Genomic DNA, 26,649 nt, shown 5'->3' with positions numbered 1-26,649 from the left:
TAAAAAGCAAAGAGACAGGACACAACAAAAAGACAACTTTTCAGCTTACAGCTTACATTCATGGTCATTCATTATTAATATTATTTATAATATATTCCATATTGCATTTAAACGTACAGGTCAAAATGTTTCCAAAGTAATCACAAGTGAATGAATCAAAGAAATTGATGCAGATGTTTACAAAGAAAGTGGAATATGGTAATGGTACCAGCTACAAATAATATATTATATTTAGATCCTTAAATTAATAAAGTTATTCATTTCTTTAGTTACGTGATTCCATATTATATTCCCTATTAAGCAGAATCTAAAATGTACACGTTTAATGCAATCATGACAGCAAGTATTGATAAAAAAGGTTAAAATATTATATTAAGTATATAATCTTATTATAGTCAGAACGACCACGTCAAATCTTTTCCAAAATAACCACAGTAACCGACCGATTCAGAGACTTTGATGCATAAAATGTTGATAAAGAAAGTGGAATACTTTTGTGTACTTTTTATTTAAGCTACCACTACCGGCCATATAAAGTTTGCATAATATGTTTATATTCCTAAATTAATATAATTTATGAGTACACTTTCTTTGTAAACATCTGTATTAATTTGACTCTTTCACCCGCGATTACTTGGAAACTTTTTGCCTGACCTTTTCAGCTCTAGGTCAAGTTGTCAAGCGGCGTGTTGGTGTGATGGCTTTGGTGTGTGACTCACATGCTGGAGGTCAGGGGTTTGAACCCAGCTCTTGGCATGAGTTTTCTTTTATCAAATAAACATTTCTTTGAAAAACTAAAATTGTGAATATTATCTACACTATATTGAATTTGTTGGTATTTCTAAATATCACAACATGTTCAAAGTAATTTATTAATAACAATAATTTCAAACAGCTTGTATTTTAAGATTGTATTTTGTTCTGGGTGATTTGTCACTGTTTTCACAAACGTATTTATTAAATTATTTTTTGCAATTTATTAAAGGTCTATTTTTGAGACAGGGTGTTCCAGACATCTGTTTAATTTCTGAAACTCCCTCTGTATTCCATGTTTTAACCATTTCTATGAATACTTGCACTCATTATCACAGTAAATTTGAGAATCTGCTAAATAGGGAATATAAGATGCAATCGCTTATATAAAGAAATTAATAAATATCCAATGAATAATTATATTAATTAATTCTTAAATTAATATAAGCTATAGCTGGTAGTATTACTGTAATCCAATTTCCTTGTAAACACATTTAATTTTTAATTTGACTAATTCTCACATGATTACTTTAGAAACATTTTTAGCTTTTCGTCTGAGCTGTGTTTCTGAGCAGACCGTTGGTACAGCAGGTTTGCCGATAGTTGAGGCGATCTGAGTTCAATGCCTGATTCAGGCACAAGTTTTTCTTCTAATAGTAAATATTATGTACAGTATATTACCATTTTTTGTGTTTTTTATGTATTATAATATATTAAATGTTAAGTGATATTAATAATGAAATAAAAAACGTGAATACTGTCAACTGTCAAGAGCGTTTTCGCAGAAAAGGTTAAAACATTTTCACACTTTTCACAAAGTATATAAACTTAATATGGTCAAAAGGAGCACATAAAAACTTTTCTAAAATAACCACATGTAAGACTTTGATGTTTAAAATGTTTAGGAAGACTGATGTGTATTTCTTCTTTAAAATAACAATACCAGCCATAAACAGTTTACATAATATATTTATGTTCCTAAATTAATATTGTTTATGATCATCAGACGCATTACCATTTGATAGTTATATTAATAGAGAGAAAAATTCACATTGTATACTGTTTAGATTTTTAATCATTTAAATGATTTACAGTTTGAGGTGTATTTATATAGCTGGTAGTAGTACTGTATTAAAAAAAATTAACCCAAAGTGAGGCCTTGTGGGTGTTGTGGTTTAAATGCTATTGGCTCGTGAACAGCATCCCCTTATCCCAGTGCATACTGCCACATTAAATAAAACCACGAGAAAAAGAGATTCACTGTGCAAAGCTGTGTCAGTTTTCTGTGTAAAAAATCGGTATGAACATCAAGGGCTCTGTTTTTAAAAAGCTGCTGAGTAAGGAATAGGAATTTTCCTGCTGTCAGCAGTATTGTGAATTTAGTTGACCCTTACCTGAATTAAAACAGGACATAAAGAAAGGTTTCAGAAATAAAACAAAGGTTTATTCCCGTGCTTTCAGTCTGGAAAATTGGAGTGAAGGCTGTGACAAAATGAAACAATATTTACAATTTGTTGAAAATAAAAATCCAAAGTTTGTTAAAGCTTTCTAAGTCAAGAGGTGACTCAATTTCAGGATTGAAGAATACAGGATCAGGTGTTTCACAAACATAGGGATAGTACGTAATTCTGGCTTGCTGGTCAGGTGACTGAGGGTGGAACATTATTTCCCACTGATAAGAAACCTCCATCTTGTCTCCATCTATCACTCTCTCACAATTCATCATGCTTGAATGAGTCAAATTAAAAATAAGATGCAGCCATTCAAAACAAGCAGGGTATGCTGCGGAATAACACGGTGGGCATGGTTGACAGAGGAGTCTGTCATGGTGTACAGATAGCACAGAAAATACAACATTCATACACCTTCCATTGAGCAGTTGCTAGATAAGTTCCTGAGGGTGCACACTCAGGGCCTGACTAGTAAATGCTATTACTTAATTTCATATATGTTCACGTACATAAACATACCTAATTTCAAATACATTCAAATACTTAAACACAGGTATGAGTGAGCATTGTGGTGTGAATGGAGAGCGCTCTCAAAATGGATGTTACTCAGTTTGTTTGGTGTCAGTACTTCTGGGGTGAGTCAGCCTATAGTGGCCTCAAAAGGCCAAACCTAACCCAAGTTCTCAAGGGTTATTTATGGAAAGGGGGAAAAAACACTTTGAAGTAGAGAAATGGTTTGTTCCAGAGGGGGAGGGGCTTACAAGCTATTTAAGATGGCACATCAGCCTAAGAGTTTGTTGTTGGTTGTTGGTTGTTGGTTGTTGGATAGAGAGATAGAGGACTTACCTTTATTTGAATAATTAGTTTTGTTTTCTGGTGTGGGGAACTGGGAGCACTATAAATAGACTGCACTTGTTGGCTTGGGTGCTTTTGCGGCGGAGCCAGTATGAGAAAAAACTGACCTACTTTGGCCTTGCTCAGACCATTTTGTGACAGCATGCCACAGTACCACATCATACAGTATGCAAATTAGATTATGTTAATAGTATCTGGAATCACCTTCTAAAACCGGCAGGTGGAGCTAATAAAGCTTAAGCACTCCTGTACAGCATTTGAGCTGCCACCAGAAAACATCTGGTTTAGAATCCCGATCACTGCATGAAGGACAATCTTTATTCAATTAAGAATTTAAGTTGTATACTTTTTAGACTTTTAAATTTAAACTGTGTATTACAGAATGTTAATCATTATACATTAAAAAGTTGGTATATTTTATGAAAGCAAGATTGCTCAGTTGGACAAAAGTACACAACCTACCACCTTTACCGAAGATATTACTAACAGTATTAGTAATGAATGACCTGGACAAGCTGTAAAGTCAAAGTATTACCCTGGTCCACATTCTTTGTAACCGTCTTTGTAAACGAAAAGACAATTTTTTCATTCACAAAAAGTAACACCACAGCATTTCATTGATCCAATCACGCATTCGTTTCCAATCACACAAAGTACAGATGCAGCCATTCAAAACAAGCGGGCGATACCAGTGCGCTTGTCGGGGTATAACTCAAGTTACCATATAATACTGTATTAATACAGTATATTCTCACATAATACCGCATGGTAAACACAAGTAAAATAATAGTATCCAGAATTTCCGCAAGGTGGAGCTAACAAAGCTCAACCTCTCATGTTTGAGCTGTCACCATCAAAGTCTTTATCGAAGATAATACTAATAGTATTAATAATGAATGATCTTGGACAAGCTGTAAATGAAAATATTTTATTTTTTCATTGACCGTCTTTGTAAAAGTAACACCACAGCATTTTGTTGATCCAATCACGCATTTGTTTCCAATCATGCAAAGTACAGTAATTTTTGAGAATCTCCGATTCACCATGCCTTTCACATGCTCATAAAATATATTGATTTAGGAACATAAACGTATTACTGTATGCAAACTGTAATTTTACCACTGAAGGGAAATTTTAGTAGCATAAAAAGAATAGGAGCATAAGGTCAAAAACGATATTAATTTTGGAACATAAACATACAGTATTATGTAAACTGTATATGGCTGGTCTCGGTACTTTAAAGAAAAAATACACACCAGTATTCCATTTCTCCCTAAACATTTTAAGCATCACAGTTTTATAAAACAGTCCCCAAATATGCGATTGCTGTATAGAATGAATTTTAATTTTAAAAATTTAACACGAAAATTAAGTTGTTTACGTTCCTCCGCCTGAGAATATAGTCCCTCGTTGCTATGCAACGCAGAAACACAGCCACAGGTAACTAGCAAAGAGAGGACATTAGCTAGCCAATATGATAAAGGAATAAATGACTTCTTTAACACATTTATTTGAACATTTCCATCGATTGTACAAGCACTGAAAAACAGTCCAATTCCTAATTCGTCAGGCATTTTCTTTTACTATAACAGACATAAAAACTCCCTTACTTTTAACAGAGCGTTTAATAATTTCTAAGAATGAAAATTATTTAAGCTATGCGACACTTATCATTCAACAAGACCTGAAATATCACAAGGATCCTCAAGGGATTGGACAGTTTTTCCATAATGTTTGCTATTTTAGTTTTTCAAAGAAATGTTTATTTGTTGAAAGAAAACTCATGGTGATAGCTGTATTTGAACACCCAACCTCAGGGTTATTAGTTATAAGTAAGCCATCACACCACAGATGCAGTGACAGAACAAGCAGTTCAACAGGTGTACATATATCAATAGAAAGTCTTATACTACTGTTTGTGCTACAGTACATGAATATAATTATATCGTAATTAATTTCTTTAGATTCGCGATTCCATATTATATTCCCTATTAATCAAATTCTAAAAGTATGCTTTTGTTAACTCCGATAACGAGCATATTTGCAGAAAAGCTTAAAACTATCACTTTTATCACAAAGTATATAAACATAAAGTAATATGATCAGAAGGAGCATGTAAAAAAATTCCCTTTAGTTGTAAAATTCCATATAAATATTCAATACTAAGCAAATTAAAATGTGCACAGTAAAGAGATTAAATGATTAAATCTTTTCACTACTGACCAATGCACTATGAGTGCTCCTGTCGGTCATTTTTGCCAGCCAGGTACGCCGCGGTGGCTTGTGGGTAGCTGCGTGCGATACAGGTGTGTACCGCAATGTTTGAATGGCTGCATCTGTAGCTTGAAAGATGGGCTGAAATTTTAAATGCCTTTTGAGTTACATATTTATTTAAAAAGGATATGATGAGAAACTCCTTAGGTTTTGTACACCTACTGTAAAACACTTCAAGATGCTATTTTTAAAGGTGCTATATAAAACATAGGAATATATAAAATGACCATTATTTACAGGTTTACTTTCTAAAAAAATTAGAATAGATGGAGGGCTTTCCAGAGGTATTCAAGGGATGGGACAGAACAGGCGTATTGCAGGCGGTAGAGGACAACAGTTTATTTAAACATTTAAACAAGATAACATTGCAATTAAATTAAATAATTATTGTGTTTAAGTGAGATAATATTTTGATTTACAAGATATGTCTGCAGAATACATTACAGAGCTCTCTTCATAATTACATACTCTATTGGCTACAGCAACAGTTTGTGTGTCATCCTGAAATTAATTTTTTGATTGTGAAGTTTGCTTTCCCATGTTTCATTACCTTCATGTGTGTGCAAACCAACAGAAATACTGTGAGTTTCTTCTCCCTTCACATGACACATTATTTGACTTTTGTTTTCTAAATATAAATACAAATATATCCAATATAATCATAGACTGAAAGTTTTTTTGTGTTTTTATGGTTAAATATAGAAGAACTGTAGACAACCATAGATTTAAGCCTTACAGTTTATAAAGTAATTATAAATGTATTTTGTTCAATGTTTAAAGATTAGGCAACAACCTATCTACTGTTTATGTTTCAGCAGTTTCACTTCAAAAATAAAATACATTTGTAAAGCCATGTCTTTTCTGCTTTTCACTAAAATGATTAAAATTACACGTTTAACCCTACAATCTTCAATTGATGTAAAAAAAACATTACATGTGGTCCTTTCTTTTGTATCTATTGCCTTTAAAACTTTTTTAAGTCTGTTTTCAAATTGTAATTATCATTGTGTCTGTTGTTTGGTCAATTTCTAATAACAAAACAAAGCAATGTATATAAAAAGATAACAGGTTTAGTAACTTAGCTTTAATTCACATCTCTCACCTAAGGGAATGACAGTATTGATTGAAGATCGGCACTCTCTCAGCTATCCTTACTTATATTACAAAAGTAAGAGGCAGGGAATACTGCTGCACTGGTGATGTTGGAGAAGAAGAAGAAAAGATGCTAGAAAACATGCATGAAAGCCTTGTTTAGATAGGGAGATTTTATATGGAAGAGCAAGATTAGAATCTGACCACCATCCAAATTTCCATTCCATAACATCAAAACTGAATTAATACAATTTATTGTGCTGAAAAATATATATATATTTAATCTATGTCTATAAAGGAATTGTTTTTCATATGAATTCCTATGGGTGCATACCCATTCCTGAAAACAGAGTAAATATTTTAGCTGTGAACTACTGCTATTTTACCGTATGCTCTATTGCTAGTAAACTTAAACTTAAACTAGTAGACATTGTGGCTCTTGAAATAAATGTACAGTAAGCGTTTCTTTTTATTTAGTCTTTGGTCTCTGTTTGAGAAAGCGATATAATTAAAATAAACTTAATGGTATCCTTTTGATACCTTTGTATCAAAGGAAATGTGACTTCTTGTACTGTCTGTGCTGAATGTCTTTGTTTGTGTTCTTGTATTTGCAGATGAGAAATTCTCACCTGAAGGTGAAAAGGTGGGTCCAAAAGATGGTGGAGCAGACACTGCTGTCATTGCAGGTAAATTAACTTCCAGGACATGAACAAGAACCTGTTTTTGATTTCTCAAAAAAGAAAAAAGAGGACAGATGCAGTCATATGAAATCTTCTTAGGCTATAGATACGTTTAGCTAATGAAAGGAATGCACAAATTAACATAGAAAGTATGTAAACATGCAAAGCATATCACAGTATTCAGATGCCCATATAAAGAATATAATTTATTTTTTGTATATATAAAGTTTGTGAACCCTTTGGAATTATCTGGATTTCTGCATGAATGGCTCCTAATATGTGATCTGATCTTCATCTAAGTCATAATAATAAAGGCAGTCTTATATAACAAACAACACACACAACATTTTACATTGTTGAACAACAATTTTACTTTGCTGAACAAATGGGTTGAATGGTCAAGGTCATTGATGGAAAAAGTATGTGAACCTCTAGGATTAGGACATCTTGAAAAAAAGGGTAATTGGAGACAGGTATTCCAATCAATGAGTCAGGTGTTCCAATCAATTCAGGTGTGGGTTTGACCTGCATTGATGTAAAATAACACAATTTCTGAGTTCTGTTGAAGTGCAATATAGCCCAATCAGAAGAGATTTTAGAGGACCTCAGAAGAAGAGTTGTTTAAGCTCATAAGAGTGGAAAGGGTTACAAAAGGATTTCTAAAGAGTTGTGCTTCCACCAGTCCATGATCAGGCAGATAGGTACATACAGTACAAATGGAAGAAATTCAGAACCATTGCTACCCTCCCTAAGAGTACGCTGGCCAAACGTTCCGAGGTCAAATTCTTCCAGCACGGTTGTACCTTTAAAGCGGAGACGACAGCACCGAAATTTTTTGGCGTGCCTTCTCTTTAAAGCCCTGGCCAAATATGAAGACAGTACGTACAGTTATAATTCAAACGGAATTAAAAACTACACATCCCAGTTACCATGGTGGTGCTTGTGATCATTGTATTTAACCAACGAAACAGGGCGAAAAATCTGTCACATGGCTTTGGGGCAGAGTTCCAAATTCTTATCAGCAACAAAGCGAAATTTACACGATAGGCTACCTCAAACTGTCAGTTACACGACTGTGTATGTCGCTTAAGCCACTCCTATTTGGCATTTTAGTTATGGAGGCGAGAAGACGCCCCCCCCCCCCCCACTCTCCGGGTGTCTGATTTGCCGCCATGTTTAACCGTCCGTGTCCGAATCGCAGTAGCTACGCGTACGAAATAAAGTTCATCCCAGCTACAAAACATATATATTTTTGTGGTAAGAGGGCGCAAAACATCAGTATTTACTGCTATTAATTACTGTACGATTTATAGTTGAAATCTGAGCCTAGATATAAAGTTAAAATCTCGACAAAGCAATGTAGGAAATACAGAGAAAATAAATCCTTTCTGACATCTAAAATCAGTTTTGATCAAGGTCTCTAAAACGAACCAGAAAAAGAGGATTTTCAGAGGGCAATTACGCTGTGTTTATATAGGATAAGTGATCTATGAGCAATCTAATTTCTTGTTCGTTTAAAACAGTGAAATGTCAGCTGCAAAAGATCGCACCAGAAACAGCACTCTCTCTGCCTGTCATAGACGTTCAGGAAAGGCTGAATGAAGTCATGTCAAGAACAATAATTCGGTGATCAATAATAACAGTTGTAGGACAAGAAACAAAAGATAATGAAAACTTTTTTAGGCTAAAACTCAAGTTCATTCTACAAATTAAGGCAAATGAAAATTCAGGATGTTAAAGTGCTAGAGGTGTAAAAAATACAAAAATGCACATGAGTAAAAAGTTTTAGAAATGGAGCAGGTGTTGCTTTGAAATAAGCAAACAGAAAAAAAGCCATGACTATAGTGCAGAAAAGGGATGCAGGAACACTTGCTTAGATATACAAAAAAAATCACAAAAAGGTGTATGTTACAAAAGAACATGCAAACATGTTCATCATGTACATCAATTTCCCTTCACGATCAATAAAGTCTTATCTATAAACATGAAACAGAGTGAGGAATCAGAAAATTAGCATGCATAAAAAACAGCAATTCAGTCAATAAGCCCTAAATGAATTAATAGCAACCATGGTTTCATGGAGGGCTTCTCAGATAGTTGGGCATTCAGGTAGATTGCCAGGTGAAAGGATTTGTAAACATACTTTGTTAAAGCAAGTCAGTTTTTTCCGCAACACATAAAAGACATTTTTCCAAGAAAGTTTAGCCTTTGTCACTAATGAAACCACTAAATAAAGACATAAATATAGAAATCTTAAGATTTTTTTATTCAATGTTGGTAGCAGGATGAACTGTGCTAAGTGTATATTTTGTCGCAGAGTTGCTGCAAGATGTTAACAGTGAAAAAAGGTATTTAGAAATGAGTTATTTCAAGAAGAAAATTTTCAGAATAATTGCAAATCTAGCAGGATAGAGAAAGCACAGAAAACAGGCAGTTAGATTGATCAGATTAGTATGAAAAGTCATTTAGCAAAGGTAATGAGAAGAGTGACAAACTAGTATAATTTAGATCTTTTTATCTGAACCAGGGAAAACTGATCATGTTTCTCTATAACAATAATAAAAAACTTTATTTTATATATCACCTTTAAAAGTGGCATCTCAAAGCAATACAGTAGATATAAAAACAGATAAAAGGACCACAGATTACAAAGTAAATACATATAAGAAAGACAAGCAGTTAGAGACACTAAGTCTTCTGACAAGAAAGGTTCTGAGGTTAGATTTAAATGCACTCAGGGTAAGTGACTGATATCACTGGGAATACAAATTGAGAGCTCTGGGGTGCAGCTAGAGAAGACCCTGTCACCCACAGAATGTAGATGTTCTTGAGGACAGCTAGAAGACCAGAGTCAGACGGACAAAGGTGGTGAGTAGACAGATAATAAGCCATATACTGTAGGTACTGAATGAGGATGAGGATTTTGAAGTTGACTCGAAACCTGATAGGTAACCAATGCAAGGACTTGAAAACAGGTGTAATGCATCCCTGATAGGATTCTCGCTGTCATATTCTGAACATATTGAAGATTGCTCAGTGTGGATTTAATTTCCCCAGTGAACAGGATGTGCATTTATTAATTCTAGAAAAAAAAGCCTTTCTTGATTTCTCTAGTTCTTAGTTTCTCTAGTTCCCTTTAAAATAAACTATTATTCCACAATGCACAGTATTACATGGACAGTATTTACACATGATATTTGTGATTTAAAGAAATGAACACAAGCAGCTTTTGGAGATTTAAGTGTTGGCTGAGTTATTCCAGGATAAAAAACTAGAGATGTTGGTAAGAAGATAATTTTGGGATAGCTGAGGAATACACTGATAACAAGAACACTTCCTAATGGGGTTAGGCATACTTTTGATGAAGATGATGAAGTAAACAGACTGTATGTTTACATAGATACTGAAATGAGGATTGTATTTTAGATTTTGTGTAGTTGCTAGCATTGAACTGTGTGTTGGATGCACATGAATTGAAGGAATGGGCAAACATAGCTGATGCGGATCCACAGAGCCAGCATATTAAAATGTTTATAATTAGAGGCAATTTGTTTAAATAACTAGGTATGGATACTGATGTGCAAGAGAGGTGGAAAGGCTGTTTCCTTAAGCCAGCACTACAAAATATTTTATTCTCAGTGAGATGCTGCCATTTCATAGTGGGTTTCTAACACTGTGTATAGTTCCATCCACACAGTGCCTTTACTTCCATCCATTTCTAATCTCTTTATCCAGTACAGAGGATTTGGAGCCTATCCCAGTAAGCAATGGACACAAGGCAGAATACACCCTGGACATAGCGCCAGTCCATCACAGGACAGACAGACACAAACACACACACACACCAGGGCCAGTTTTCCCATAAACCAATTAACTTACCAGTATGTTTTGGAGTGCGAGAGGGAGTCATATCACACATATGGAGAAAAACCATGTAACCCAGAGAGAACATGCAAACCCCACACACACAGGATGGCAGGAATCGAACCTAGGACCCCAGTGCTGCAAGATAGCAATGCTAACCACTTTGCCACCATTATAAATGGATGGATATCTTAGTTATCTTTCTAGTTCACAGGTTTGCATGCAAAATTTAATTTTGAAAGCCACTGAGACATCAGGTACTACTGTTGTATTTATGAAAAAGAAACAAAACAAAAAGCATACTAACAACTGTGCCATCCTACTCTTTAGTTAATACAATTTATTATTAATAAACAGTTAACATTGTTAGCAAAATATTTTGAATTATATTTAACCCTATTTTTTCTGTAGTTTTGTATTTAACTTATTATATTAAAGTCAGATTTAATGTATATTTGAAAATATATTTTTACAAGATGCAGGGGAAAGTGCAATACATTATTACAGTGCTAAATTTAATATTGATTGCTAATAGTTTATGCTAACACCTAACTTTCTTAATTAGATGTATTTAAAACAGTGAACTAAGTGTAACATACCATTCAGAAATACAATCGAAAATAGTTTTGTGGTGTTTGTATGGATGAAACGTTTCTAAAATGTATAACGTAACAAAATTAAAGACGATTAAAATCTGTAATCTTTCCACTTGTAATGTCATTAGACAGAACAAGAAGTTTCTGCTTTGTCTAAGGATGGTATCAAAAAGTAGTCTAAGTGGTGAGAAAGCTGTGCTTAATGATAATTAAGTGACTTAAAAGTAAAAAGAGATGGTTCATATTGCTTGATTAATTTTAAAAACTAAGTTATAAATGCAGACGCGATCGCTGCCATAAGCGCTCCAGGCAGAAGAACGTTCGTTCTGTACTGCTGAGCTCCGCACCTCCTCCCTCTCTCGGTGCCGCGCCCCTCTCTGACGGAGCGCAGTGGGCGGTATGCTATTTTCAGAGCCTCTGATTGGGAAAAAAAGACCTGCTGATCAGTTTCACACACCAGGAAGAGAAAGGAATGGGATTTTTTCTCTTCGAAACGTGTGTTGTCTTTATGAAATTTGTGTATTTTAAACGTTTAATTAAGAAGTAAAAAACTTACAGCGTACACAAAGATTATGAGCTGATCACGAGGAAGAAAAATCACCCATTTTTCGCGCAGAAAAAGTGGTTTTTAACTCTCGAAACCTGTTTTTGTATGTTTTAAAGTCGTGCAATGTCTAAGTTAAGCAGGAACACATCATTGTATCTCATTATTTATTTATTTTTTAAAAAATTTAAAAATCGTTTGCCCAGCCTACTAAGAGTGGCCATCCTACAAAGATCAGTGCAAGGGCACGCTATACAATCCTCAAACAGGTGACAAAGAACTTTAGGGTGACAGCTAAGAATTTGCAGGCATCTCTTGCACTTGATAATGTCTGTGTTCATGAGTCTACCATAAGAAAAACACTGAATAAGAGTGGTGTTCATGAGAGGTTACCATGGAGGAAACCATTTCTTTTAAAAAAAAACATTGCTGCCAATCTCAAGTTTGTTAAAGACCTCCTGTTTCACAGCACTACTAGAACAATGTTCTGTGGACAGATGAGACAAAAGTTGAACTTTTTGGTAAATGTACACAGCGTTATGTTTTGAGAAAACAAAACACTGCATACCAACATCAAAACCTCATCCCAGCTGTGAAGCATGGTGGAGGGAGTATAATTGTGTGGGGCTGCTTTGCTGCCTCAGGGCCTGGACAGCTTGCAATCATTGAGGGACCAATGAATTCCAAGTTGTATCAGGAGATTCTACAGCAGAATGTCAGGGCATCTGTCTGTGATCTAAAACTCAAAAAGAACTTGGGTCATGCAACATGACAATGATCCAAAACACAGGAGTAAATAAATAACAGGGTAGCTCAAACAGAAGAAATTCTTTATTTTAGAATGGCCAAGTCAGAATCCTGACCTCTATCCCATTGAAATGCTATGGTGTGATCTGAAGTAGGCCGTTCAAGCAAGACATCCCAAAAATATACATGAACTGAAACAGTTTTGTATAGAGTAATGGGACAAAATACCTCCTAACTTCTGCGCAGGTCTGATCAGCATCTACAGAAAGTGCTTGGCTGAGGTTATTGTCAATAAAGGAGGTTCCACTAGTTACTAAATATAAAGGTTCACATACTTTTTCCATCAATAATCAATAATAATAATAAGATATGGAAATGTTAAATGTTGTGTGTGATTTTTGTTAAACAAGACTGTCTTTATTTATTATTTTGACTTAGATGAAAATCAGATCACATTTTATGAGCCATTCATGCAGAAATCCATATAATTCCTAAGGGTTCACAAACTTTTTCTCTCACAATTGTATGTTTTGTGATTTTAGAAAAGCACTCAAATTAAATTGTGTTGTTCTTCTTAAGCATTAATGTTGTTCAAAGAGGTTTCTTCGAGCTTGCCTTTAGTGTTCAGTAGTTTTGATAGTTTAGACAGATTCCATTGTCTTGACAAAGTAATAGACTTGTAGTGACATTATTTTAATTAATTCTAAATTATCAGGTTAAAGGATGCCAGATAATACCTGATCTATACAAATTTCTAAATATTTTGTTTAGGTGGTGAGATTCTCTTTTATTCATGAACTCTTTAATTGTTCCTCCCTTGCAGGTGTCACTGTTGCTTTACTTTTGGTTCTTCTTTGTCTGCTTGGGGTTTTGATCCATTACATGTACCGGCACAAAGGTACCTACCGCACAAATGAGGCGAAGGGCACAGAGTTTGCAGAGACAGCTGATGTTGCATTGAAGAGTGATCCCTCACTGCAGGACACTGTGGATGAAACCAAGAAAGAGTACTTCATCTAAGTCAACGTCTTCTTAAAGAATTCTGTTCTCTTGCTTGGAATTATGGGGCCATCTTAATCCCTTGCACAGCAAGAATGAAAAATAGAAAGAAAAAATATTTACTAATATACTAAGAGTAACTAGCCAGTCAGTCAATATAACTGACATTGGTTTGCACTTTTATTCTAACAATATATACTGATGGAAAAAAGAGACAACACCTCCTACTCCACACCCTGGCCCTCCCATCTGCTTGGAACAGGTTGAAGATTGACTCAGATGGGAAGAGGACCTGATGCCACTGCTGAGGAGTCCATCGCAGGCTCTGTCTGGCCCAAGCCAGTCGGGTGTGATGTCTAGAAGGTGTGAGCAGAGGGCCTCACTGTCCTGTCACTGATGTGGGCATTGTCACTAATGTGTCTGCTGGGAGTGTCAGCAGCAGTATGGGTGGCAGATCTAAAATGATCTCTCAGATGGACCAGTCTGATGTGTCGGTCCTGCTCTGGTGTGGTCACTCGAGGGCATCTGGATCTTGGACAGTCATCTGTCCTGCTGGTCTGCTGAAACCTTCTCTGCAGTCAGGACACAGTGGAGTGGCTTACTCCATAGTGTCTGGCAACGCTGGCACATGGCATGCCTGCCTGCAGCAAGCTAATGGCCTTCTCCCTTGCTTCTGGTGACATTAAGGCCTTTTTAAAGGTGACCTGTTCCGGCATTGTTTCACCTCGACCTCGTTGGGTAAAAGTGCACCTAACAAGCTTTCGAGTAATTGGAAAGTTGCAATGCCTTACTACACAAGCTGTATTGCTGGTCAGAGGACGTAAAACAAATTGACAACTTTTTGTGAAAATAAATAAGCTGTAACTATAGTGTTCTCATTCCAGAAAATGCTGTGTTTCTTTTTTTCCATAAGTATATATGTTTTAATAAATTAAAAAATTTAATAAACAACTAAAGCCTGCTGTCAAAATCAGCAGTTACTTTATTTTATAATCATTTGAATATCTGAAGCTTATCTAAAGACATGATTTGATATACTTTGAAAGGAACTTTTTAAGCAATGTTTTTTTTCCCATTTTGTTTTCAATCATGATAGAAAAATATAGGAGTTATCACATACTGTACTATAACTTCTGTCTGTCCTTTAATAAGTGCTTTTCTTCAAAGTGCTTTTGAAGAAATCTCATAGAGTTACTGGAACACGAGGCAAATTTACTAGAATGAAAGTTAACATTTTCCATAACACTTTCAAATAAGGTGATTTAAAATAAACACACAATATTTGTTGTGTATTTTCATTTAATAGCAAAATAAGCATAAATGTGTAGAAATAATTCATTTATCACTTATGTGTTATTTCTATTGGTTTTGTAATTTCAGTATTTTCTTTACAGTGTATAAATTGATAAAATATGAAAATAAAATTTATATTAAAATATTTTTCAATCAAACCATCTCTGTTTTTATATCTAAAATTGCATATATTATCTGAATCATATCTTAATATGGTTATGATTGTAAGAGGGTGGTAGTTTCAGAACGAGTCTCATGCTTGAATTATATTCCCCAGATGGCAGTGGGAAGTACCTACAATTTTCAATTTGGTCAGGTGACTTTTAAAAACCAGGAAATCTAAACTAAAAACTAGCTGTTGTCTGCATCTCTGTGAAGTTTCCCTCCTCTACAAATAGCACAAACAATGAAACCCACTGCATTTCTTAGTGCTCCATTTGCTCACTTTAGAGTGGCATTTGTGCTTCTTTTGCTTATCAAGATGTAGTGCCTTTTTTTTCCGGGATGTGATGTTGCAGTTCCGTTATTCCTTAAATCCAAACTCAATACAAATTTCGCTGTCCACCCAATACTTCCGCCTTTTCGTATCTACCTACTAGCTTCTGCGCCATCGAGTCCTTCCGGGTCACTTATACAGATGCAGCCATTCAAAACAAGTGGGGTATGCTGCAGTATAACACAGTGGACGTGTCACAGTACAGCGCATCATACCGAATGCAAATTAGATTATGTTAATAGTATCCAGAATCACCTTGTAAAACCACCAGGTGGAGCTAATAAAGGTTAACCTCTCCTGTACAGCATTTGAGCTGTCGCCAGAAAATGTCGGTTTCAATTCCCGATCACTGCTGAGGGACAATCTTTATTCATTTAAGAATTTAAGTTGTATACTCTTTAGACTTTTAAATTTAAACAGTGTATTACAGCATGTTAATCATTAAACATTAAAAAGGCGGTATATTTTCTAAATGCAAGATTGTTCTGTTGGACAAAAGTACACATCCTACCACCTTTATCATAAATATTTTAATTATGCAGGAATATTTTATGCATCAAAGTCTTTACCGAAGATATTACTAATAGTATTAATAATGAATGACCTTGGACAAGCTGTAAGCTCAAAGTATTACCCTGGTCCACATTCTTAGTAACCGTCTTTGTAAACGAAAAGAGTTTATTTTTTCATTGACAAAAAGTAACACCACAGCATTTAGTTGATCTGATCACGCATTCGTTTCCAATCATACAAAGTAATTCTTGAGAATCTCCGATTCACCATGCCTTTCACATGCTCATAAACGATATTAATTTAGGAACATAAACATATTACTGTATGTAAACTGTACTGTACATTGCTGGTCTGGTAGTTTAAAGAAAAAATACACACCAGTATTCCATTTCTCCCTAAACATTTTAAGCATCAAAGTCTTACATGTTGTTATTTGGGAAACGTTTTTATGTGCTCCTTCTGACCATATTAGGATTATATACTTTGTGAAAAGTGATAGTCTTTTAACCTTTTCTGTGAATTCGCTTGTTATCTAACAAATGCATACTTTTAGAATTTGATTAACAGGGAATATAATATGGAATTGCGTATCTAAACAAATTAATAACAAGTAGTTCAGGTGGGTAGCTGCGTCAGCATGCGTAGGCTGCAAAGGAACAAGTAATAGGTTTATTCCATGCTGAAAAAAAGAAGAAAGAGAACACAACGTTTCGGCCATGGAGCCTTCTTCAGGTTTGAGAGAGACAGGGCAGTAGGCAAAGGTAAAGTAGTGGGAGAACAAAGGTTGGGAGGGAGGAGGAGTGAGAGGCGGGAGCGGGGGACAGAAAGAGAGGCCAATTAAGAGGTGTGAAGTCAGAATGGGTGCAGAGAGATGTGAAATGAAACTTCCAATGAATGGAGAAAATTTAAAAGAACAGTAGTCTTTCGTTAAGGGAAGGGAGAATGTGTGATCCTAGCTGCAGAATAATTTTAGTTTAGGTCTTTCTGATGTATGAGTTCGGAAAACCGTCTTTGAGAACACAGACGGAGAGATTAGAGTGGTCGTGGCAGTCAGAGGTGAAATGAGAAACAATGGGCTTGGAGAGATCTTTAATCTTCACAGCCCTGACATGTTCTCTGAAGCGGTCTCCGAGTCTCTTTCCTGTTTCTCCAATGTAGATGGCTGGGCATTTACTGCAAGAGATACAGTAAATAAAGTTGCTGGAGGTACAAGATGCTGTCTGGGTGATCCGGAATTGTCCTGAGGGGCCTTGAATGAGTGTGGTGGTGGCTGTGTACTTGCAGGTGATACAGCGAGCTCTGTTGCAAGGGAAAGTGCCTGGTGTGGATGGTTGTTGAGGGCGGTCAAGGGAGCTGTGAACAAGGAGGTTGCGCAGATTAGGTGATTGCCAATATGAGATGATGGGGCGGTCAGAAAAGAGGACCCCAATCGAGGGATCATCCTGTAGGATGGAAAAGTTGTCATTAATATAGGGGATAGGAAGTGTGTTAGGGTGGTAGGGAAGGACCAAAGGAATGCAGTTGTTACGGCGGGAGATCCTGATTGGGTTGATGGTCCGAGGGGTGTTTTTGGCTCGGGCAAGGGCCCTGTCAATAACACTGCTGGGATATCCTCTGTTGATGAAAAATGAGTACATTTCGAGGGCTTGGTTCTCGAAGTCGATGTCGTCGCTGCATAATTGTCGGAACCTAAGGAACTGTGAAAAAGGAAGAGAGTTTTTAGTGTGATTGGTTTGAAATGAGCTGTACAGGAGGTAGCTGTGTGAATCCGTGGGTTTGTAATAAGTGGACAGTCGGGGGTAGTTGATAGACAAGTGGATGTCTAGAAACGGAAGAGTGGTGGAAGATATGTTAACCGTATATTTGAGGGACGGGTGGAAGTTGGTGAAATGGTGCAGGAAGAATTCAAGCCGATCGTTGGAGCATGTGGCGGCACCGACGCAGTCATCAATATATCGTTTGTAGAGGTCAGAGACATAGCCAGTGTAGGAAGCGATGAAGCGTTCTTCTACCCAGTTGACAAAAATGTTGGTATAGCTGGGTCCCATTCTGGTGCCCATGGCAACTCCACTGACCTGTTGGTAAAAAAGATTATTGAAAGAGAATGCGTTCAGTGTGAGGACCAATTCTGCAAGGCGTACCAGGGTGTGGGTGGGTGGATCAAGCACTGTGCGTTTGTCCAGTGTGTGCTTGAGGGCTGTAAGGCCGTCATTATGGGGAATGACGGTGTACAGAGATGTGATGTCCATGGTAAAAATGTAGCATTCGGTACCCTGAAATTGGAAATCATTAAAAAGTTGGAGCGCGTGGTTGGTGTCTTGATGTATGAGGGAAGATCTTCAACCAGCGGTCTCATGAGGCTGTCGAGAAAGGCTGAGATGTAAGTAGTTGGACAGTTACATGCTGATACGATGGGGCGTCCAGGGGTGTCCGGTTTGTGGATTTTGGGGAGGAGGTAAAATTGAGATACCTGTGGATGTTCCATGATGAGCCGGTTTGCCTCCTGGGGGAGCTCATTACTGCTGATAAGAAGAGAAATGGTGGATACCACTTCCTTTTGGTAGTCAGTTATTAAAATGACTTAAATTAGATCATGTGATATTTAGAAAAATACATTTTTTGGTGCCAGTGAAGTTTTATTTAATCTCTGAGCCATACTGATTCTTATGGAAGCCAGTTTCCACCAGGGAGTAAAAAAAAAACACACTATGGTATTCTCTCCGATGCAGTGCAGTTAAAAACATATCTCTGATGCTGTTCCTAAATGAATATCGTTTATGACCATCAGACGCTTTATGCTCCTTTCTTTTTTCCAGTGGATTGAACAGGGAGAGGCATTTCATGATGTACTTTTCACTGATGAAACAACAGTGCCTCTGGAACAGTTTTCAACCATGTCGTTTTATAAAAATACAAACATGTATGCCATACGGCGTATGTGTTACTGAAGCTAAAAGTTTAGCCTTTGCCACTAATGTAACCACTAAATAAAGACATATAGAAATCCCTTTTCTGTGAATTCGCTTGTTATCTAACAAATGCATACTTTTAGAATTTGATTAACAGGGAATATAATATGGAATTGCGTATCTAAACAAATTAATAACAATAATATTATATTCATGTACTGTCTGGGGGAATAAACTGAAGAGGTTAGTTAACGCGACACTTTGTTGTTTTTATGCCATTTTTTTGACCACGCACGGATATTCCTTTGTCCATATCTTCACAAGGGAATCAGTGCGAATTTTAATACTAATTAAATGACAGCAGGCATTTTCCACCCCTTCTACATTCAGAGTAGAACAGACTAACCTTATAATGAAAGACGGTCCACCACCTCCCCCCCCACGGACAGGAAAATTGCCCACAGGCACTTAAATTTAATATGGTCAGTAACAGTAAACAGTAACATGGTCAGAAGGAGCACATACAAACGTTTCCGAAATAACCACATGTAAGACTCTGATGCTTAAAATGTTTAGGGAGAAAGTGGAATACTGGTGTGTATTTGTTCTTTAAACTACCAATACCAGCCATATACAGTCTGTAACGTAGGGATTTCTATATGTCTTTATTTAGTGGTTACATTAGTGACAAAGGCTAAACTTTTAGCTTCAGTAACGCGTACACTGTATGCCATACATGTTTGTTTGGGGTTTTGCTTGTTCACATATCTCTCCTTTTCATAAAACGACATGGTTGAAAACTGTTCCAGAGCCACTGTTGTTTCATCAGTGAAAATTACATCATGAAATGCCTCTCCCTGTTCAATCCACTGGAAAAAAAAAAGGAGCATAAAGCATCTGATGGTCATAAACGATATTAATTTAGGAACAGCATCAGAGATGTGTTTTTAATTGCACTGCATCGGAGAGAATACCATAGTGTATTTTTTTTACTCCCTGGCGGAAACTGGCTTCCATAAGAATCAGTATAGCTCAGAGATTAAATAAAACTTCTCTCGCACCAAACAAATGTATATTTCTAAATATCACAACATGATCAAATTTAAGTCATTTTAATAACAATGAATAGTCACCTATGTGTTACAATATAAACATTTATATTGATTTAAATCGCGTTTAAATCGCCTTTATTTAAAACCCATAAATAAAGCTGATACTGTTTAGACTTTTAATTATTTAAAACTGTATTACAGCAGCATAATGCACAGTGCAACGTAATTCGCTATCTTTGTCTTCTGTGTAATAATGTTCACCTCTCTGTCCAGCAAATAAACAATAGTAATAATAATTAACTTTATTGTATATGGCGCCTTTAAAGGTGGCTCCTCAAAGCGCTTTACAGGTTAAAAATAATAACAACAATACTGTTAGGCTGTAGGAAGACAATGAACATATTCTAGCCTTAAATGAATTAATAGCAAACATGGTTTACATAAAATACATTTTTCCAAGAAAGTTTAGCCTTTGTCACTAATGAAACTACTAAATAAAGACATAAATATAGAAATCTTAAGATTTTTTAAATACATGACTTTGCTAAAATTTATTTAAAAATAAAAACGATTACAAACACCAGCAGAGAGAGAGAACAGGGGAGGGATATTGGTTTTGCGTAAAGGGCTATGTAAATAAGGTTTATTTGGAAATGTGGAGTTACATGTTCTGGCTGTTTGTGAATTATCGTTGTTGGGTATGGAGTGTTCAGGTATTGATTTTGTGTAATGCTTTATGTTGAAAAGTGAGGTGGATTTTGTTTATAATAAAGAGGATAAACTGGGATGGGAGGAGGGTTTGGTTTTGCATAAGGGGCGGGAGTATGATAATTGGAGCATTTGAGAGAGTTTAATGGTTTTTGTTATTTGATTTTCTATATTTGATTTTGTATTGTGGTTGTTATCTATGTTTATATGGTTGTTTTTGTTGGTTGGTCATTATTATCGTTATTAATAATACGATCTATAGTTGAAATCTGAGCCTTAATAAAAAGAAAAGCATTTTCAGAGAGTAATCACGCTTTGTTTATGTAGAATAAGTGATTAGGTTTATGAGCAATCAAATTACTTATTAATTTAAAACGCTATATAAAATAAAGTTTATTATTAATTTGTTGGACACAGTGGTGAACATTATTATGCATAAGACAAAGATAACGATCCTGATCAGTTTAGAAATCTGTATACGCTGTAAGGTTTTTACTTCTTAAACTTTTAAAATACACATTTCGAATAGAAAGAAATCCTCTTCCTGGTACAGTATGTATAGCAAACCAGCACACCTTTTTTCTCCAATCAGAGGGGTGTCAGATGGTGTCAGACAATCACCATTCTGAAGCCCTACCATAATCTCTGGTATGGGGAGACCCCAGAATTCTGTCCCATAGTTTAGATAGATGATAGATACTTTTATTGATCCCGTGAGGGAAATAAAGTAAATCATTTTCATTTTAGGATATTATTAAACGCTCGGTTAAAAGCAAAGGAGATTGTCTGTTATAGTGGACATAAAAACAAGAGTTTGCTGGCATTATATCCTAAAAGACACAGACCGGCGCCAGACCGGGAGAATGCCCGCAGCGTAAAAGAAAATGCCTGATGAACTAGGGATTGGACAGTTTCCAAGTGCTTGTACAATCGCTAGAAATGTTCAAATAAATGAGCAAAAGAAATTAACAAAATGATCATTTATTTCTTTATCATATTGGCTAGCTAATGTCCTCTCTTTGCTAGTTAGTGGCTGTGTTTCTGCATTGGGTAGCAACGGGTGACTGTTCTCAGGCGGAAGATGTAAACTGCTTAATTTTCGTGTTAAATAATTTTTTAAAATTAAAATTCATTCTATACAGCAATCGCATATTTGGGTACCGTTTCATAAAACTTTCATGCTTAAAATGTTTAGGGAGAAATGGAAGACTGGTGTGTATTTTTTCTTTAAACTACCAAGACCAGCCATACACAGTACAGTTTACGTACATACAGTAATGTTTATGTTCCTAAATTAATATCGTTTATGACCTTCAGATGCGTTATGCTCCTCTTCTTTTTATGCTCAGCTACTAAAAGTTCCCTTTAGTGGTAAAATTCCATATAAATATTCAAAACTAAGCAGATTAAAATGTGCACAGTAAAGAGATTAAATGATTAAATCTTTTCACTACCAACCAATGCACCACAAGTCCCCCTGTCGGTCATTTTGGCCAGCCAATCACTTACCGCCGTGCCCTGCGGTGGCTTGTGGGTAGTTTACCGTACCGCAGGTTTGTACCGTGCATTTTGAATGGCTGCATCTGTATATTTTGCTTCCTAATGAAGCTCACCTCTTTCCTATATTGTTGGTTAGGGCCCTTCCTTTGATAGGTCAGCTGACTTTTCCTCGTGGTCATCTTGCTCAGGTCCATTTCTTGTATTTTAAGAATATCATCACCTATCATTGATGATCCTCCAACAGGTGATTTTACAATTCATTTTTTGTTCAGCGCTGCAGGCTCGGCGGGGGTCAAATGATCGGCTTCAGCGGTACTCTCCAACACAGGTGAGTAATTATGATAATGTTTTGAATAACCCTTTACGGTCTGAGTAAGTCTTAAAGTTAACCGATGGCTGTAGCGTTAGTTCGCTTTCTCCTTATAATCACAGGTTATCTGTTCGCAAATGCTGGTGAAGGCCCAAGTTGGTACAAGTTTAAAAACCACGCTTGGGATTTTCAATACCTCCTCAAAATCTTGTAGAAACTCATGCTGTTGTCCACAAGAAACCTGGGGAGAAAGGGCGTACTTCCAAAACGTCTTTGAGAAAGGGTTGGTATTGTTTAAGAGTTGTCTGTGATGTATTATAAAACATACTTTTATCATTCAAAATTAAAGGTGCATATAATTAATTTTAAAAAATTCCGACAGTTTTCTATTTTTGGTCATTTGTGGTATTCAGTATTGCGGTCTTTCGCTAATGCCATTTTTCCCAACCGTACAGATGCAAAACCGTCCAAAAATAAAGTAGGTGCGCAAGAAAGGCGGCCAGAGACTTTAAAGACAGCAAACGAAGCACGGAACACAAGACGCAGCAAAGCCACGACAAATGGTTAATATAATTTAAGCGTTGTCAAGATGTAACGTGAACCACTTCTTTAAGCAGTTACAGCAGTTACAGTTGTGAACTTAGCGTCATATCTCTTAAACAGTTACTTTTTTATTGGAATGTTAATTCATTAAAAGATCCTAGTTAACACAGTTTTCTGTTTTTGAGATATTCAATATTGCTGACTAATCTTTAATAAGTCTTTTTGTATTCTCACAGACGCTGTATCATCAAGCGGAGAAATAAAATGTGGAAGAAACAGTAGGGCCGACAGTAGTTCCAGTGGAGAGTGTGACAGCATGGAAGGTTGCAGTTAAAACACTGTCCAGATCAAAACATGTCAAACCTTTGGAAATAACTAATAATGCAATTAGAGACTTGTAGATCGGTAATACTAATTAAACTAGCAAAAGCATGTTTGTTGATATGCAAAAGTTTCAGAGAGAGACATCAGATTTCCCAAGGTCAACCCGAGCCACACAATGAGAATGCTGAAGTAGGAAATAATGTAATGCTTGGGGTTGTGGCTGTAGAACCCGAGAACGATAACTTTGAAAACAGAGAGCCTGTTGTGATGAACGATGAGAATCAGGTTGGTGGTGGTGGCGATGCGAAAAGAGACCCCTTAGTTTTCCTGGGACGTGTGCGCAGTTATGATAGACTGTATAATAATTTTAGAGCAGCAGAGCATTATGAAGAATTTCGTTTTGTTAATCTTGACTGAATAGACCTGTATGTACAGGCTATAGATGCTGTGCATGGTGCAGTCCATAGAATATTGGATGAACTTTTGCCAGGCTTAGGGCTGAATTATTTTATGCAGTTGTGTTTGTCTTTTGGAGGGTTTAACAAGCCGTTGTTCTTGCTGAGAAGACGCCCCTGAGAATTAAATGCTGCCGGTTTTTTAAACCACATCTCAGATCTTTTACAAAACCACACAGAAGTTCTCACAGACGGCAGCCTCAGATTAGTAGTTACAATAGGAATATGCAGGGTGGTGCCCGCAGAAGATTTAAATCCGTTCTGTACAGTAGGGTAATTGAACAGAAAAAAAGCGCAGCTTATCGACTTGCGTTACCTGGACAGTAATTTATGTTCTGCCGGTTGTGTGTATGGTTTGATGAATGCTGATTGTAGTGATAAGGAAATGTTGCAGGGCGCTAAATGAATGCACAAAGAGTTGTTTTTTTTCAGAGAATCAGAAAATTAGCTTGTCAGATGTTGCAGCTAAAATAACATTTAAAGGTAGTCATTTAAATTTTGTACCACGATCAGGGCTAGTGGAAATATTTTACATTGTGTCCCACGCCACCAGAATCTAAAATACTTTTTTGTTCTACTGCATGAAGATAATTTCTACGGGGTTTTAAATATCAAAGCTTTTGTGGGCTCAGCGTATTTTTGCAGTCACTGCCATGCCGCGTATAGTCACAAAAGAGCTCATGCGTGTGTTAAATCTTGTAAAACATGTTAAGATCCCCAGTGTTGTGAAATTGATGCAGAAATTCAGAATTGCCCTGTCTGTAAGGTCTTTTGTCGTAGCTCTCAGTGTTTGACGAGACACTTACAGAATGTGGTGACGGGTGTCGGTAAGTGTGAGAGCAGATCCTTTTGTGAGACATGTGGGGTTTATAACCTTGCAAATCACAAATGTAAAGAGAAACTGTGTTCATGGTGTAACAATGTAATCGACACCCCTGACACGCATTTGTGCTACATACAGCCTTTGGACAACCCCAAAATTTCAAACAAGTACATTTTTTTCAACTTTGAATGCATGCAAAAAACAGGGACATACATTCCAAATTATGGAATAATGGAATTTTATGGTGAAACTTGTTTAAAGGATTTTGGGTATAAAAATGTATTGACGGCTGTTTCAAAAAATATACTTTCATATTGGACAATGGCAGGGGTTATGACAATTAAGACTTTTTTTATGAAAAAGTGTGAAAATAAGCTAGACACTTTGTGGTTGCAATATTAACGTCAAAAAGTCAATATGCTTGAATTATCCTTTTATACTGTTGCTAAGCAAAAAACATATGATCAAAGGCAAATAGTCTCTATATTATATACTTAAGAAAAAGGCAAATGCTAAAATTCTTCCTTAATGGCCATGTTCCGACGTATGTTTTTACAAGATGAGACGATAGCATTACTACCCCAATTACCACCATCAGCAAAAACAATTTTCTACGCCCAGAATTCAGTGGCTTATGTACATCAAACACACAGAGCACATTAAAATCCAATACGCATTAACCACACCTGGCGAGTTTAAGGTCGCACCATATTTTCTGGATGGGTATGACATAATTGACAGAGTGCAAACCGCATTTGAGATCAACAGTTGCTTTTTTCATGGTTGTAGTATTTGCTACTGTGAAAACGATTTTAATCCGCTGACAAATACTACTTCTGGCTAGTTGTACAGAAAGAAATGGTAAAAAGTATATTTTTTTTCTAAAAATATTTTCTCAAAATAAGAGGTTTTAACGTGCGTGTTTTGTGGGAGCACGAGTTCAGAGACATGCTTGTTGAAAATGGAGACTTGAGGAAATTTCTCACAGCTGCTCAGTTACCAGAGCCCCTACAACCTACAATGATTCGCTTTTAGGGGGGAGAACGAACACAATTTGTTTGCATTACACAGTGCAGCCCGGTGAAAAAAATCATTACTATGAATTCACCAGTGTGTATCCATTTGTGAACAAAACATAAAAAATACCCAGTGGGTCACCCCAGAATAATTTCAAACAACTTTGAAGATGTGAAACGATATGTTGGTTTAGTGAAGGTGAAAGTTTACCCACCCAGACAGTTGTACTTTCCTGTTCATCCAACCAAAATTGACAAAAAAAAGTTTTTCACGTTGTGTCATACGTGTGATGAAACAAAACAGACCAGCACTTGTGAGCACTGTGATTAATATCGCTTTTTAACTGGCGTGGGGTGCACTCTGGAATTACAGACGGCCTTAGATCTGGGGTATAGGGTGGGTGACACTACAAGATTAGGCATTTTGAGAAGTTCTCACAAGATCGTTTTTCTGACTACATCTAACTGCATCTGAAAGGAAAACAAGACGCTTCGGGGTTTCCAGAGTGGTGTACCAATGCAAACGGCAAAGGTATATCAGTGAATGTAATGAAAAAGAGGATGTCCGCTTTGACCCTGGCAACATTAAAAAGAATCCGGCCAAAAGACAACTATCAAAAATTGGCTTGAACAGTTTATGGGGAAAGTATGGGCAAAGACCCAATTTACCATAGACCAACATTGTGAGAAAACCCGATTCGATGTTCAGGTACTTATTTGCACCTTATTATGAGGTTTAACCTGCGTGTTTATTGATGAAAACAGCCTGTGTCACCTGGAAACACACTAAAGACCACTATACAGGCCAATCCAACACCAACATTTTTATACCCATGCCCGATTGGAGTTATA

The 26,649-nt window shown here is 36.3% G+C and overlaps 1 non-coding gene across 1 annotated transcript in view; it reads left to right on the top strand.

The window, feature by feature from the left end:
- LOC102697131 (uncharacterized) overlaps positions 1 to 13,690 on the top strand; it is a 49,138-nt gene extending 35,448 nt beyond the window's left edge. The window contains exons 2-3 of the transcript XR_011191301.1: positions 7,040 to 7,111; positions 13,680 to 13,690. This is a non-coding gene — a transcript (uncharacterized protein). The remainder of the gene's footprint in view (positions 1 to 7,039; positions 7,112 to 13,679) is intronic.
- The last annotated feature ends 12,959 nt before the right edge of the window (positions 13,691 to 26,649 follow it).

This window comes from Lepisosteus oculatus, chromosome 12 (assembly GCF_040954835.1).
Source record: "Lepisosteus oculatus isolate fLepOcu1 chromosome 12, fLepOcu1.hap2, whole genome shotgun sequence".
Taxonomy (NCBI): Eukaryota; Metazoa; Chordata; class Actinopteri; order Semionotiformes; family Lepisosteidae; genus Lepisosteus; species Lepisosteus oculatus.
This window is presented reverse-complemented; position numbering and strand designations above follow the sequence as displayed.